Source organism: Nothobranchius furzeri, chromosome 11, assembly GCF_043380555.1.
Source record: "Nothobranchius furzeri strain GRZ-AD chromosome 11, NfurGRZ-RIMD1, whole genome shotgun sequence".
Taxonomy (NCBI): domain Eukaryota; kingdom Metazoa; phylum Chordata; class Actinopteri; order Cyprinodontiformes; family Nothobranchiidae; genus Nothobranchius; species Nothobranchius furzeri.
Genome location: NC_091751.1, coordinates 51,132,790 through 51,147,194, shown reverse-complemented (window position 1 = coordinate 51,147,194; position 14,405 = coordinate 51,132,790).

Genomic DNA, 14,405 nt, shown 5'->3' with positions numbered 1-14,405 from the left:
CTGATTCATTGGCGAAGCTCGCCAACTTCTTTTCCTTTCTTGGAGTCAAACATGCGCTTTCTGCTCACACAAAAAGCTAGCTCCCTGATGTGAGCCAAGGCTACTCTCCCAATCATTACGAATGATTTGGAGTTGACGTTCACCACACACCCGTGTAAGTAAGACAGATGTAGCCACAGTGATGTCAACGGTTTTGAAGATTTGACTCAGACTTTTTTAATTTGCTGTCTTAATCTTTAAGGGGAAAAAAATGTGAAAAGCTACTAAGAACCAGACGGTAGCGCTCTGTCAGCATCAATGTAACTTAGCAGTGAAGCACACCCTGCTTTATCGTGTGTTTTACCTTAAATGGCACCATTACTTAAACTATAAGCACCATATTACCGGAATGGTAATCAATGGACTTTAAACTCATTAGGAAAATGGATGCTGTGGTAAAAAAACTGAACAAGTGAGATGTGGGGAGGATGTTCTTTACACACATTTGGAGGGCCCCCTCCCACAATATGGCCTCCTATCAGGGTGGACCTATGTGACTCCTGATGAAAATCAAGTACCCCTTGCTGATCTTCACTAATAGTTTTGGAAAAATGCCCATTTCCCAATAATATCTTTATAGAGAATACAAATCCAAGCTATTATTGTAAAAATAAGTGATTTTGTCACACTGACAATGGTTCATTACAAGTTACTTAAACCATGGAATGGAAACGTGTTAAGAAAGGATCAAATCTCATTGTACGTGTTGCTACATGGTCGATAACGTTGCAGAAATATGAAACAACAGCTCAGCAGCTCAGTTTATTAAGAATTAAGCCTGATTTCAGCTGAGGTGGTTGAGACAGCAGAGCCCAGAGCTTATATCACGAGCCTATTTATCATTGACATGTGGGATGGGAGGTTCCCTCTTCACAGACAGGCTCAGTAGCTGTCATGTTCTGATAAGGCGTGTAGCTGTTGGTTTCCTATTTGAGTGCACATTTTGTCTGTACCCATAAACTGCATCTCCTGTAGCCGTGGCTACATGGAAGGTTATTATTTAATTGGTTTAGATTTGTTCTGGGTAAAAACAAAAAAACAAAACAAAAGATGAGCGGAGATGAGTTGAATTCTTTTTATATTAAATCTAATCAGGTCTTTTGCAGATGACACTCAGATCTTGTAACTGTAGTCCCCGAGACTTACAGTGTTTGGAGCAAATTAATGACTGGATGCAGTAAAACTTTCTTTCGTTAAACAAAACGAGATTGAAGTTATTGTCTTTGGAAGTAAAAAGGATAAGATTGAAGTTATTGTTCTACTCGGTAACAGAGAAATAAAAACAGGGTTATTCAATTCTGGGCCTTGAGGACCGGTATCCAGCACGTTTTAATGGTTTCTCTAGTCCAACACACTAGATTCAGTTGAATCACTTGTGTAGCAGCTCATCAGGCTCTTCAGAAGCCTGTTAATCACCTGCTGATTGAAATCGGTTGTGTTGAAGCAGGTTAAAATCAAAATGTGCTGGATAATGGCCCTTGAGGCCCAGAATTGAATAGCCCTGAATAATGACAAATACCCATGTTAGAAATCTTGGTGTCATATTTCATTCAGACCTGTGCTTTATTTTCATTAAGGATATAACTAGATCAGCATTTTATTATCTTCATCAAATAAAAAGACTCAGAGGTCTCATGTCCAGAGAGAACCTAGTAAACTTAATTCATGTGTCCATCTCCAGTAGGCTGGACTATTGTAATAGTCTTTGGTTTGGTCTTCCCAAAAAAGCTGTAAAGCAACTGTAGCTTATTCAAAATGCTGCTGCTAGAGTCTTAAGAACCAAAAGAACCGTGCACATCACCCCTGTTCCTAAATCTCTACACTGGTTACCAGTAAAGTACGGAATCAATTTCAAAGTGCTTCTACTAGTTTATGAATGACTCAATGGGGCCAAAATATGTGTCAGATCTTCTTGTAGTATTTACACCCAGCAGGGCCCTGAGATCCTTAGGAAACAGTCAGCTGGTAGGACCTCGGATCAGAACCAACCAGGGTGAAGCTGCTTTTAGATACCATGCTGCGCACAGATAGATTCAGCTTCCCTGTGACCTCAAATTTGCCGCAACTCTTTTAAATCCAAATTCAAAACATTCATGTATTCATCCGCCTTTAAATGAATTTCTCATGCTACACCTTCTGCACTAACTGCTCAGTCTTTAACTTTGCCTATTTGTTATTCTTACATCTAATTTTATTTGTGTAATTAATCTTTAATTTTAAAATCTGATGTTTTATGTTGCCACATTGATTTTAATGTTTTATTTTTTGCTGTTTTTGCTTCTGGAAAGCACATTCAACTGCTTCTGTGTATGAAATGTGCTACATAAATAAAGGTTCCCTTTTGTCAAACGTTTAAAACTATATTGCTTCTAATTGTAAAATACCATAACAAAAGCTGCAACATAGCCAAGATTTAGGTAAATTGATGTTAAACTGTGAGCAAACAAGTTGAAAAATAACAATTCTGTTCGAGAGCTTTTGAGAAAGGGGATCAAGATGCTGCCTTGCAACATGGAGGTTTCTAATTAAACTTCTAGTCTGCAAATTCTTTGTGTGAACTTTAAATGTTCTCTCCATCACAGTTTGTGCTCTGGTTTCCTTCGTTTAAAGTTAAAGTTAAAGTCCCATTAGTTGTCACACACACAGGTGTGTGTGCGAAATTTGTTCTCCGCATTTGATCCATCCCCTGGGGGAGCGGTGAGCTGCAGACACAGCCATGCTCGGGAACTATTTGGTGGTTTAACCCCCCAATCCAACCCCTTAATGCTGAGTGTCAAGCAGGGAGGCATTGGGTACCATTTTTTCAAAGTCTTTGGTATGACCAAAGTTGGCGATCATAAATCTGTTGGGATGTTATGATGTTTGCCCCATCTTGACCTGCAGTCAGACCTCAACAGATATTTATCCTGAGTGTTTTATGCAAACTCAAAAGCTTTCCTCTCACCTCTAATAAACTGTGTTCATTTTTTGATTTTTTGTGGCATCAAGCAGTTATATGTTCTAACACTTGAGGGCAGCAGATCTCCGTTGCATATTCTTCACGCCCAACCCATCCCAGTGTGTGTGTGTGTGTGTGTGTGTGTGTGTGTGTGTGTGTGTGTGTGTGTGTGTGTGTGTGTGGTTGCATTCATGTTTGGATTTGGCCACCATCTTAAGGAGCTGATTTAATTTCTTGATTTTAGTTCACTGCGGTCACGTTGGTAAACCCTGTTCAGTGTGCCTGTTTGTATTGGATTTGGCTGATGTCAGCCTGCTGGTTGTCTGCAGAGCACAAGGCTTTCTTTCCAAGGTGAATAGCACTTCTTGTAACAAACACGGGGCCGTGATCGTCCTGCTAGAGCTGTGGCATGTCTGGTGGTTAAAAAAAGCTCTTTGTGAATAAACAACCAGCCCTAAATGTTTCCCTTTTTGCTCTGAAAACATGGGTTAGAGATCATTTTGTTTTGCGTAGAAAATCCACAAGTTGTTTTTCTTTCTTTCTTTGTGATTGAATAGGACCATCATCTGTTTCTATTCTTTTCTCCTCATTTCTCCCTTTTCATCTCATCTAAACACAGGTCATGTTCATCCTGACTGACCAGCTGCCCTCCATATTGGCTTTCTTATGCTTATTGCAAACAGGCTCAGATGCGCTTCAAAGAGACTCATGCCCCTAAACGGGTGAATGAAAATCATCTTGTATCTTGTGTGCAGATTCGTGCCATGTAAAGCTGCAGCTGTTAAACCTGTTCCGTTATTTGAGCAATAATTTGCCCAATATGCATCACAGCCATTTCATATTTTTTCACACAACAACAAATTTGAATTTGAATTATTTCAAGCTTTTTTTTATTTGATCCCAGGAATATCAGGCAGAGTGGCTGTATTCCAGACACGCCCTGCTTCACATTCACACAGGAGCTGCCTTGTACAACCACAGATTTCCTCTGTTGGCTACAGACCAACTCTACTCTAGTGGTTAGGGCTTGAGTGGCTTCCTCCACAGCACATCAACTGAATTTATAGGGAGCGGGGTGTGTTATATTTGCAGCTCTCCAGCCTCTGCTTGTCACAGACTCCCTACACTTCCCTTCATCTTGCTGGGATTCAAACCAACAAGTCTGCAGCAGAGCACTCACTTCAATCATTTTGAGATTACCAAAACCTGGATTGTGCAAATATTGACCTCATTTTGCTTAAAACTTCCCTTTAAGAGGAGAGGTGGCAGCAGAAATCCTGTCTTGAGCTGGTTGAAGGGAGAACGAGACTATTACAGGTTGCAGAGAGAGACAGTGTTGCGGTTATCTCCTCCTTATCAGTCACCGTCTCCTATTAGGACATTGCATGTGGTTCCAGGACATTACCCATTTCCTCTCCTGTATATCAAAGCCTCCAGATCCACCCCTCCTTCTACTCTCTAATTCACTCCAGATGAGCACAACGGGACATTTGATTTAGAGTGCAAAGACACATGTATACAGCTGTGTCAGCCTGCCTCAAACAGCTGGAGCAGGGCTTCAACACAACTTTTAATCATGCATTTGTTTATGTAATTAAGCTTTGTAAAAACAGTGCTGAGCAGTGTTTTGTACTGTCCTCAGCTGCAGTTTGATCCGACATTTCAGTATGATGTAGGTCCTGTCTTTGTTATAGTTCATGTTGCGAGCAAACGCTTGCCGTTTAATGACATGCAGGTGATACAGATCATGCACACATTACTGAAAGTCTTCCAAGTGTGTTTCAACCTATGATGGCTCTCCCAGAGAAAACATTTCTGTTTTGGACCTCAGACTGAAGGCTCAAACGACCTGTTGCAAAGACCCATTGCTGGATTTTGTGTCTGACATGATTTTTGTTCTTCACTTTTATGAAGATGTTTAAGTTTTGGCAGAAAGTTTGGAAAAAAATGGAGGGGGGGACATGAAAAAAATCATGCAGAACATGCCTCAAGTCCTAATTTCCCAATGTTGTTTTGCAGACGTTCAGCATTGCGGCTTGCAGCTTGGCACCCATCTTGCTGTGCAAGCTCCAAGAAGCACTGAGCATGAAAAGGTGTTGCATATTTACAGCACGTCTGCCCAGGAATGTTGATCTTACAAGCATAAGGGCTTGTCACAGTTCAGTCAATGCTCACTGTTACAGGTCTACACTATGTATTCATTTGGGATATATCATGCTTGTTGCCCCTTTGCAGGCTCAACAGTGAACTGCAGAATGAGTGCACGAGATAATATATTCTTACCAACAGAGGATGGTCTTGAAGTGATCAGACAGTTGCACAGGCAGCTAATTTGGGATAGATGCACAATATCCCTTTGAAGTTCTGCTTTAGTGCCTACACTCTGATATCCCCCCTTAGAAAACAGCAAATAACAGCTTCCCCGTAGAACACTGTTTTAGTTGCTGAAGGGAAGATGATGCATTTGATTAAGCTGAAGTTTGATTCATTAACAAAACAGGGCATGCATGAGGAAGTATGAAGTGTAGCAAGAAGAGACTGGGTCACCTTGTGCTTTCTGTTTTCAAATTACTGCATTATTTTCTTCCATTAACGATTAAACTGTGTGGTTTTTTCCTCCCGGTTTTGTTCACAGAAAGGTTGACTCGTGCTCTTTGTGAGGGTTTAAAATACCGGCCTGTGTGCAGAGACAGAAAAAAAAAACGCAGCCAGTGTCTTTTCCACTGCACCACTGCAAACTTTCAGAGATGGCAGAGATTATGGGAGGATAACACTGCACAACATGGCCGCCCCAAACCAGATCAAAGCAAAGACAATCAAAGCCAGGGTGAAAGCTACAGCAATAAGCTCTTTTAAATGTCTGCCGCCCCCGCCCTGACTGAGCACAAGCGTTATCCTCAACTGTTTCCATCCACAGTATTTCCATTCCCGAGCACTGACCAAATCCCGTTTTACCTACAAACTGGACACCAATTAGACTGGACATAAATCCTTCAAAGTGATGCAAACAGCACTTTTGGTGACCTATGTTACGATAAACCCAAACCAAGCTTGTATAATGCCACTACTGATAAGACTAAGCACTGGTCATAATTATTTATGGTGCAGATTTAAGCTTCATAAGATATTGTCATCACTCATGCATGACTTAGTATTTAAAACAGAGATAAAAAGTGGGGTTTGTGTGCTGCAAGTTATCCTGTTTGGCAAACAGCGTTTGAAATTCTGCTCATAGTATCATTTTTTTTAATTTTGCATGAAAAACAGAAACAAACATCAGAATTTCTCCAAGGTCTGAGAGATAATGAGAAGAACCCAATTACAAGAATGAACAACAAAACTACACTGTGACTTATTTGTATGTGGCAAAGTGGAGTGAAGTGTTTTTTCCTAGCTGTTCAACTGAAGATAAAATTAGAGTCAGATGTTTTCAGTGAGTTGGATGAGAGTCAACGTGTGAGCATTCTGTTTTGTTCCAACAAGAGGGATTAAAATCCACGGATAAAAGAGATTTCTAAGGACCTCAAAACAAATTATGCTCATTAACCCAGAAAGGATTACTAAAACTTAAATAAGTATGGACTTCTTTTTGTGTGACCAAAAATAAAAATGGAACAAGAATAAAAGTGTTGTATTCAGTGGCGGTTTTACCATTAGGCATAGGTCGGCAGCTGCCTGGGGCCCCCTCATGTTGGGGGCACACCAGCCCTAGCACCCCTCTGTGCAACAGAATGTGTTGCTCTGTTAATGGTTCAATGGACTATTCCTTTAAGATGCTGATGCACAAACAGGAAGTGAATGGTAGTCATTCCACCCCAATTCCAGTTGGTGTTGGTAATGCACCAAATTGTTGTTTGCCAAGTGCCATAAGACCACAAATAAGAAGAAGAAGAAGAAGAAGAAGAAGAAGAAGAAGCAAAAACATATATTTTTGAACAAATTAGTGGAAGTGTGTAGTTTCCCGGCGCTTAGGGGCAGTACATGCATACGTTTTTAAGGGTAGTTTTACACCATGTCGTCCTGACTGTTGCTAGTTACAAAAACATTACGGTAAATGTTGTTACCTGTGGAGCAGAACGAATGCAACCTCAGCGTGGCTCCTCCTCCTTCCGTTAATTCCATCGATTGGAGCTGCCAATTGTAGTTTTCTGGCGCTGCAGTCTCCAGATCTGCTCGGGGTCCCGTGTCTGCCGGTGATGTCATCATACTACGGAAATACCGCTCTCTTTTGGGATTTTTTTCTTTCGCATATGTTTTAGAAATAGTTTAGCAGTTTTGTTATTAAATACATGTTTCTTACTGTCTAAATGTTTTTGAACGAGGTAACGTAACTTCCGTAAGTTGTACGGCCAGCCAATGGCCGACAAGCGCACAAACCTCGAGTCGGACAAAAGGAAACATGGCGTCTAATATGGCATCCCTCAAAGACACTATGCACTTTAGACCCAGAGCTGATCCCACACACACACTTTATAAGTTCACATCCGTCTTTGATTGGTGGGTAGAATGAGCCAGCAGTGGCTTCCCGCATGCGCGATTCATTATCAGTCTGGAAGCAGTTAAGTAAACATCTTCTCTCACTGCTGCTCGGACCTTCTGCTCCAGACATGGCATTCTGCAGTAGGAAGCACGCAGCACACAGCAGGCTGCACACAGCCCTCAGTGACAGAGAATAAGAAGCTGTGTGCTTCATGTTAGAGTCCCCAAAAGCAACAATACTCACTTTGTTTACTAACAAAGGAAAACACCACGGACTTCTCCACGCGTCTTTTGCCCCGCCCATGTGTTTGGAGACATTTGCGTTCCTGAGAAGAATATGTGAACAAAACCTGGCCGCGCAGGGGTTGGCCAATGACCGGGCCAGGCCAGATGTGAAAATGCCATTTGTCTTACATAAGATGTACTTCAATTTAAATGATGAATGATGAGTTTTGATTCTGTCTGTCATGTAATTTGAAATTAATTTGCTTGTAAAAATTCACAATTAAAAATACTACAAATCACAAGTTGCACAAATGACATCACAGCAGAACCTCTTCTCCCATAGCTGCTTCTCACCACATGGTCAGATTTATTGTGGTTTTTCCATATTTGATGCTCCTTCTTTCATCCTGGAAGAAAGATTTGAAGCTCGCTAAAATCCCCGCCATTTGTATTCTTCCTCTTCTCCTTGTCTGGTTTAATGATTTAATTTTTGTGAGACAAGCTTTTGTAGTCCTATACGTCTTTTCACACAAAACCCAAAAAATCTTTTGCAGCCTCTCGAAAACAAACGCTTTCTTGGAATGAAAATGTGTCTTTAAAATTCACATGTATTAAAAGTGGATCAGATAATAACTTTTATAGCTCCATAGATTTCCATTCATTTTTTTGCTTTTGGCAGTAGGGGACCCACGGTCCGACTGCCTATGGGATTAAAGTTATACCTGGGTATTCTGATGAATAAAAAATGGTCAGGGCAGGCACGTGTCTGTGAACGGATCTGCATAATTAAATGGATATTGCAGACAGACAATGAACTTAAGCATACCACTCCATCATATAAAAAATAATAATCTTTTAGAAAAGTCAGCTCAGTTGAAGTTTTGACCTTAATAAAACAGAAATGTTGCAGAAGGACCTGAAAACAGGAAAGTTTACATGAGGAAACAGACCAGTTCAACCATCTCTGTAAATTTCTTTGGCTTAGAAGTTGGATTACTAAATTGTTTTAGAATGTGGGCTGATTTATTTCACCTCTTATATTGTTCTGGTTATATGTGTAAAGACTAAATATGAAAAACCTAAATTAATTTTCAGTTTTGCATGAGTTGGTTTGCTTTTATTATAAGTTAATATTTTTTCTGAACTGAATCAAAATTTTAATTTGCTACCTTCCTTTGACCAGATCTCACTTTCATTTGCATTAGTGTCTCAAGTAATGAATACTATTTTTCATTTCTTTGCTTTAAATAGACAAAGTTTATTTTCAAATGGGATTGGCATTAAACCGTAAACACCGTCTCCCTACAAGGAATAAAAAACACTTTGATCAATTTAAAAAGATGCTGTGCACTTTGGGAAACAGTTGGCAGTTTCATTAAATATACAGAGAGCATAGTAAATGGGCAAAAGTTGGTGCGTACATGCAGCAATGTCTGTAGACTCTGCATCCTGATCCTGCTGCTGTAAATATCCGGAAAAAATGCCACTTCCTGGGGAAAAAAGGTCTACTTCGAAGAGCGTGGATCAAATATTTCCCCTGGAGCAGCAGGGGATGGACGTGTATCAATTAGGAGCATTGTGATAATCATAACCGAGATCAAACATTTGACCTGACCTTGCTCTTCAAAATTCTCAGACGGCATCTTTTATTGAGCTTGTAACGTCTGAGAGCAGGGAATGATCCAGCAGAGGGGGAAAACACTTCTAGTGTTGCTTTCTTTCTTCTTTTCCTTTTCAGCTACGCTCTTATTTGTTTTTTCAAAAGCTTTCAATTCTTGATGGCCATAATTTGCAGTCCCACGTGTCCTTGAACATTTGCCTACACATTTGAATGATGGTGAATAACGGCTAAATGAAAGCTATTCAAAGTGTTACGTGGGATTTAGTGAATAGGAGTATGATTTAATTAGGCCAAGCTTTGGGTTTTGGCAGTTTATTGGCAAAAGAAAGGTCAAATAGAAATGACGATACAGATGATATTTATCTTATCATGTAAATCTGAGGCAGTTTATTGACTTGACCTTAGATGTGTAATTTCTCTCCGTTTTGCACAAGTTATTGTGTCGGTCTTATCTTACGAAACTTCTATTGGTTTTTTATTTTATTTTATTTTATTTTTTTTACAATCCGTCTTATCAGTAGAGCTTCTACAGCACTAGCTCAGTTAATAACTTCTGCATTGTTCTATTTTCTCACTCCTTAGTTTTCTGAGTGCTGAATAAATTACTCTTTTGGCTACAGCACAGCCGACTATAGCTGCAAACTTTCCAGCCAATAAACCGTCAACTGCCTCTGCTCTAAATATTTACTCCTTGCAAACACTTGTGCTGTGCATTGTGTCTGCTTTTATAGGACGTGACACTTTCTGGATTTATACTCCTTTCACATTAGTGCTGTTTTCAAATAGCTCTAGGTTTTTGCCGTGGACATGGGAGACATTTTTTGGCCTAAGGCGTCGGTGTTCAGCAGGGAACCAGTTGTTAAATAGCTCCAAACTCTGAAGTCTAGAAACTCCGCACACTTGCTGCATAAGACTGAGCTGATTCCAGGAGTGCTTTGTGATTTTTCTGTATTCAACTTGACTCCAGTGTTCCCTTTTATAAAGCAGAAATGTGGAAGTGGTATTCTTAGCTCATCTCTGTCTTTTTTTTTCAGACTCCCTTGATAGCTATTCCTCTTGTGCTCAACCTTCTTTACTAGCTCAGGTCTGCCTGCTGCCACTGTAATTAAGACCAAGAATTATCAAAACAGGAAAAAGAAAATGAAAGGCTCATGCCAGGGGGCCAGATCAGTAACAGATTTAATTTATATTTCCTTTGTTCCCTTCCTGCCTCACATACAGGCTCAAGGTAGCTGAAAGACTGATGGGTCATGCAACAGTGGAACAAAGAGTGAATGGAACATTTCCAGTGTCACCATGTGGTAACTGAGGGCTTCAAAGACCTGGCAATTTGCTATGAAATTAGGTCAGGGAGGCTGAATCTTCAGGGATGCAGTGTGAAATGCTAGAAGACATTTAGCTTGCCGTCTGCAGAGATCTCTAAACAAGTCGTCTGAAGGAGTTCATAGAGGATGAGAATTACAGGTAACACCGCAATAAGGCTCCCTTTATTAACTTTACTTAGTGCATTATTACACATTAATAAACTGTTAAATAAAGTTTTAAGTATGTAATGCATTACTAAGAAGACACTGGCCCTGGCTCTTTGCCATAACCTCAAGGACACTCCCCCTGACCTTTTGTCCTAACCTTAAAGACCCCCCCCCTCCCCCCGGCCCTTTGTCCTAACATTAAGGACACACCCATGACCCATTGTCCTAATCTTAAAGACACACAGTAAAATAAAGTTTAATGTGTTGAATGACGGTGGACATTTTTTTGTGAATATATGAAGCTAAATCATTAATTAATTGTACTTTTATTTGAAAAATTTAGATCTATATAATCAGTCATTAAATACATCGACGTAAATCATTGTATGATGATATTAAATTGCACTCTTTATTCTATGTCTGTATAACATGCAGTTGCAAAGTTAGTTTTGTTAGCGACTATATAATATCTAAATGGATTCGATAAATTGCAAATGCTTTCAAATATATTAGGATGAAATGTTGCATTTTAAATATTCAAACAGGCACCTAACACATTTAATCAATGTTGGTGTATATTCAGGTCCTCGGACTCCGTGAGGCTCTGTGATGCTCTTGCTTGGGGCCCTGGCAAGATGGGCTGGGGTCTCCATGCCCTGAGTGGCATTTTGGCAACAGAGGTGCTTATTGGGGCCAGTAGGGGAACTGGCTCCCTGGAGGGCTTAAGTCCAACCAGTCATTCCTCCCAAACCCCACACATTTTTCTCAACTTGCTCCCTCACATCATCACACAAACATGCACATAGGACCTTGGGGGGGGTGGACAAGTCAGGGGGTGCGGGTATGGACCCCATTTCTGCATTCCTGTGGCAACCTGCCCCCCAATTTTATTTGCACCTTAAACACTTCCACCAACGACATTCCACGCAAACACACACTTAGGGCCTTGGGAATGAGCACATTTAATGGCATTTGGCAGGGGGATTTTTCAGCCTCACCCCAAGTGCCGGTGCCCACTTCCAATTTTAAACTGCACTGAAACACTGAGGGCTGTGGGTGCAAGTGGGGTGGTGTGGTGGCATCAGCTGGCGTAGGCCAGACGATGCCTGCACTGCCCGCTCACCCCAGCCATGGAATACACCTAATCAACACGCACTAACACTATATTGGAGCAGGCGGAGGGAGACTAGGGGTCTTAGCACACCTCTGTTTTCGCTTGGCTTCCTGGGGCTGGAGACTAGGAGAGAGATCTGGCCGTCTGGTTGGGGTTTGGGGTGGTGGGCTGCTTTGCTCAGCATTGGGCAGGGGAGCCTGCTCATCAGCACCCCAGCAGAAAGGGTTGAACTCTGGGAACCGGTAATGGTTGTACCCCATGTGCAGCAGTACCGGGACCAGAGTGAATAGGGTGTGTATGGGGAGCATGAGTGGGTGTCCGGCGTGCATTTTTGTAAGTCTTTGGTTGTATGTATATGTGTGAGCATGAGGGAGGGAGTGTGTGACTGTGTCTGTGTATGACTGTATATATCAGGTGGGGTCTTTCCTCCCTTGTCCTGGGACTTCTTTTGATGCTATACATCTTCGTCTCCCCTCCCCCTGCCACACCTGGTGTGGAGTGTGGTGCCTTGGTCTGCCTGGGTGTTCGTGGCTCCCGGGTCAGGGGGTTTAAGATTGTTGGCATCTGCCTTATCAATCCTGGTGGCTGCCTGGTGGGATGTGGGTCCCTGGGCTTTGCTGGGTCCCCGGCGGGGGTGGTCGCCCCTGGGTCCCGGCTCGGCTGGCTAGGGGGTGGGAGGCTGTGGGCGGGCCTGTGGGCTTGCCGCTGATATCTCCCGGGACTCTGCCGGCTGCTGGCTGTGGCCCCCCAGGGCAATCCTCTGCGCCTCTTGAGGGGGGCAGGGGCTTTTCTGGTTGCAGTCTCCCTGGGGTCCCTGCGCTCTGGGGCAGCTCCTGGATCTCTGAGACTTGGTGCTCCTTCCATCTCCTACACATCTTTGGGGGGCAGATCTGTGGTCCCTCACACTCTCTATTGGACGCTCCTATAGAGAAACCTTACATTTACAAGCACGGGTATGCACACAGGTACTCACATAGTGTTCTCATAAGTATGGACTTGGGCACATTCAACACATGTCTTGAGGCTGTGGTTGGCACTTAATGCACTGTGATTTATTATCATTTGATTGTTCATGCAGTTGCAAAGTTAGTTTTATCAGCGACTATATAATATCTAAATGGTTTCGATAAATTGCAAATGCCTTCAAATTTATTAGAATGAAATGTTGCATTTTAAATATTCACACAGGCACCTAACACATTTAATCAATGTTGGTGTATATTCAGGTCCTTATTTAGTATGGGGAATGTGACTTTATATAATTAAATGGAGGTTTAAATATGAAAGCTGTCATTTAAAATAATAATTTGTGTGTGTGTGTGTGTGTGTGTGTGTGTGTGTGTGTGTGTTTTCAGGTTGCTGCAGCAAACATGACTTGGCAGTGTAAGTTGTGTTCAGCATCTAGATCATATTTATTCAAACATTGTAGACTGCAACACAGCCACTTTTCAAAAGTTAGCCCAATCCCCTGCCTCCATCATGATTGCATATGCACATTTCAGACACTTGGTGCACTGAGAACTCATCTTTCAAGATACCATACTCAAGAACATATAAGCAGTGTGAATGAGATTGAGGAACTTTTGACTTTCAAGTGTCCTTTATGCACATTTCAGCAACCCCTTTCTGAGTCTATACTACTCAGTCACATAAAAACACACTTAAAAAGCATGAGACAGTGGTATGCCCATACAGAGGCTGTAACTATAACACAAATGTATACTCTTCATTTAATTCACATAAGAGTAGAATGCACCAAGTGAGCCTTGCATCAGACTTTTGTAGTCTATGGCCTTACTCAGAATCCCAAAGCGTCCAGCTCTAACATCACTATTGATTTGGATGAAGAATGCCCAGTTCAGAGTGCAGAAATGGAGGATGATGAGCAGTGCAATACTGCAGAACTAAAAAATCTGATCAAACTTAATGTAGCATCTTTATTTCTAAAGATGCAGATGATCCGTCATGTTTCAAATTCAGCTACACAACAAATAGTTAATGATTTGAATAAGATTTTCTCTTTATCTCAGCCATTGATAAAGGACACAATTAATTATGTACTGCAGACACATGGTCACAATATTACGGATTGCACACTCAATGAAGTTGTCAGAGCTGCCATGAACTCTAATGTTGTGTATAGTGTCACCTCCAAAGGTGAAGAGTTGTCCTCTCATAAGTGAAGAAAGACAGTTATAGAGCACAACTATCCATTGGCAATGCCAGTAGAGTATCAGATAGAAGCACCTGGTCATACCATTATGTATGTTCCAATCCTCCAAATGATTCAGGAGCTGTTCAAAAATACAGATTTTATGAGCAAGATCAGAGAACCAAACACTGAGCCTGGTTATTTTGCATCATATTGTGATGGCTCTCATTTCCAGGAAAATGATTTACTCTCAAAGATGCTCTACACCTGGCAATGCAGCTATATATCGATGAGCTAGAAATAGCTAACCCTCTTGGCACATCACGTAAAGTTCACAAACTTTGTGCTGTGTACTGGGACCTTGC